Genomic DNA, 3,663 nt, shown 5'->3' on the forward strand with positions numbered 1-3,663 from the left:
TGTTGACCTCAAATATACTGAGTGGTTGAATTCAGTGACCAGATATGCAAGTCCTCTTCAAATTTCAAGTCAATCGGATTAAAATTGAAGATTTTGGCAAAGTTGGTGACCTTTGGCCTATGTTGACCTTTTGGCCTATTTTGACCTCACATATACTTGGTGGTTGAATTCAGTGACCAGATATGCAAGTCCTCTTCAAATTTCAAGTCAATTGGATGATAATTGAGGATTTTAGAAATGTGGCTTATGTTGACCTTTTGGCCTATGTTGACCCCAAAAATACTTGGTGGTTGAAATCAGTGACCCGATCTGCAAGTCCTCTTCAAATTTCAAGTCAATCGGATGAAAATTGAGGATTTTAGAAATTTGGCTAAGTTGGTGACCTTTGGCCTATGTTGACCTTTTGACCCCAAAAACAATAGACTTCTCAATTGGGACGACCTATACAACTTGGTGAAGTTTCGTGACGATCGGTTTAGATTTGTGACCTTTAGGCCGGTGACAAACAGACAAGCAAACAGACAAACAAACAAACAGACAGACAGACAGACAGACCCACAAACACAACCGACCAATATACTTGAAAAATCTTCGATTTTGCAAGTAATAAACAAACAAGAAAACAGACAAGCACAGATACATTCAAATTCCACCACCCCATTCCAAATAAATAAACAAGAAGACATCATGCAGAGAACGATACTTGCAAAATACGCCCCCCCCCCCCCCCAAAATAATTCCATTGATACAGCAAATTGTCCATTTCATCAGGATTAAAATTGACAATCCTGATCAAAGCTCGGGTCAACAGGAAGAAAAGTGACAATTTTTCAGATTAAAAATGATGATTTTGGAAGGTTGACCTTGAATTGACCCTTTGACCTCAAAAATAGTTGGTTTCCCAATTTAGTGACTCGATATGCAAATGCTGTTCAATTTTCAAGTCAATCGGTTGAGAATTGATGGCTTTTTAGATGAAAATTGATGATTTTTAAAATTTGACTTTAAGTTGACCTATGACCTTTTGACCTCAAAAATAGTATGTTTCCCAATTTAGTGACTTGATGTACAAATGCTGTTCAATTTTCAAGTCAATCGGATTTAAAATGGCGATTTTAGAAATTTGACTTCCAGATGACCTTTGACCTCAAAATCAATCGGCTTCTCAATTGGGACGACTTATACAACGTAGTGAAGTTTCGTGACGATCGGGTTAGAATTGTGACCTGTAGGCCGGTGACAAACAGACAGACAGACAGACAGAACCACAAACGGAACCGACCAATATACTTGAAAAATTCTCGATTTTGCAAGTAATAACATTCTCCAGCGCGTGGCACTGCCTTCGGCGCCCGGCGATGCCGCCATGCAGCACAGAGACGTATTGGGAGGGAGAGTTGTGCAATAATTGATTAATTGCGTAATTAAAATATATAAATAATAATCGTAAAATAATAAATTTCTTAATAATTTGGCTAATATCATACCGAAAGTGTTTGTTTCATCTTTGAAACTTTGAAAGTGTTTGAGTAGTGTTTCATCTGAAGCTGTATCTTTTTGAAAAGTAATTAAATAATTAATTAATCGGGGAAAAAATATTAATTGATTAATCGCTAAATTATAATTAATTGATCTACTATATAAGAGAGCTGTTGGTCTGTGTCGCCATCTTTCTCAGAGATGGCTGAAACGATCTTCGTCAAACTTTCAGAGGTTCATCAGTGAGTACCTGGGAGTGTTTTAGGTAAAACAAAATTATATAAATAAAAAAAAGTTCGTTTAAAATTTTTTTTAAATTGCTCTATAGTGCATACGCCTTTTTGATTAATGGCAGTTGTGTACAAGTACACATTCGCATAAATAAATACAAAACAATTATCAGACATTTGAACACAAATAATCAAACAATTCTGGAAGTGGTCGAAGTTGGTTGTAAGGTTTCTTCTTCTTCTTCTTGTTCTTCCTGAACGTCATCAAACTTAACTCAGAAACGTGATCAACGGCACATTCAGCAGCACATATTCAACGAAAAGGTAAAATGATGATTTGACATTTGTGATGGATTCTGATTTGGATGTAATTACTTTTGCATTCTATTTGCCTGGTGTTGACTTAGCGGTTCTGGTGCCGGCTTGGGATCCTAGGATCCTGGGTTCGAATCCCGGTCGATCGCTAAATTAACACCAGGGGGGTTTACTCAGCCTGTCATCCTTCCGAGGTCGGCAAATTGAGTACCAGCTTGCTGGGATGAATGATCCCGGTGTGTACCCCGATTTAGAATAGGTATACCGTATCCCTGCGCATCGTAAGGGGCGACTAAGGGTTGGCGTCAGGAAGGGCATCCGGCCATAAAAACATTGCCTCAAACAGGGAACCATGATTGTCATGGGGCCCGCAAGGCTAACCCCCGCTCTAGCGGGGAAAATGGCCTTAAAACGATCATTCATTCATTCATTCATTCTATTTGCCCTCATTTCAAATATGTTAATGTTTCTTTTTTGTTTGAGCAATGCCGGGTACTCCAGCTATAAGCACTTATATAATTTACTCGGGGTACAAATACAAATACAACTTTGTCTGGGGGTAACATAGGCTATGTGGCCGCGGCCTCATGCGGGGGTGTGGGGGACCGGGAGAGCGGCGTAAATTCTCTATGTAAATATGTACCGTGTAGCGCCACCTGGTGTTGGTGGCAGAGGGTATTACAATTTTCTTTTTTACCTGGGCAACACTGAGGTTAAAGCACTCTTTGCATGGGAATTTTTTTTCTCCTTCCCTTCCCCCCCCTTCCCCCAAAACAGAGAGGCCTGTCAAAGCCACCGTCCCCCACAAAAAAGTATATCTTTCTCGTCTCTTTCCCCTCACCTTCCCCTTCCATTCCCCTCACTCCCTTCCTCGCCGCTCCTTCTCCCGGCTGCCGCTCAACCAAACTAGAGACAATGGCAGTAAGATATGAGAAGTATTTTAGAAGGAAAAGTGAAAAGAGATCCATTTTTATAACAGATGGAACTTGCCATTGAGCAGCAATTTTCCCATTGAGCAGCATTGAGCTGCCAAATGTTCACCACATACCAAATGGTTTTGCAACTGCGGACGACTCGAAATGCATTGATGCAGGCCCAAACCGCTGTGCCATCATATTGGAATTTAAAAAGTTTTGAAATAACCTATTGGTTGTGTGAATGGCAGACGTATAACAGGACAGGAGCGGAGTATGCCCGCCAATGCGTACACGCATGCATATCTGTGCTTTGAATCATCCGTTCCCTTCAACTCTCTGTTCAACTGCTCCTCCATGATCTTCAACCTCTATATTCAAAAACCTTCATCCCTTTTCTGCACTGAAATGGACAGGTTAGTCTGCTCAAAAAGAGCTCTGCATTGGGGTGTAGTAGGCAGAAAACAAATTTATTTTGAGAGGATCTCCGCGAGAAAGGAGCAGCCATCAAAAGCACCATTGAACGATCGGTGTTGGACAAGAGTTCCAAGAGCGGATAGCAACATTGTCTGAAAGAAAGACTGCTTCACGTAGGCACAACAGCACAAATAAAGCTGAGGCTTACACTAATAAACATTTCGGTTAGTGACACAGTTTAGTTGGTAGTGTACTTGGCAAGAAGTTGTCTCAATTTAGATAAATACGCAAACATGGTTGAATTTAAA

The sequence above is a fragment of the Myxine glutinosa genome, chromosome 6 (genome assembly GCF_964187855.1).
Source record: "Myxine glutinosa chromosome 6, kmMyxGlut1.1, whole genome shotgun sequence".
In the NCBI taxonomy this organism is placed as follows: domain Eukaryota; kingdom Metazoa; phylum Chordata; class Myxini; order Myxiniformes; family Myxinidae; genus Myxine; species Myxine glutinosa.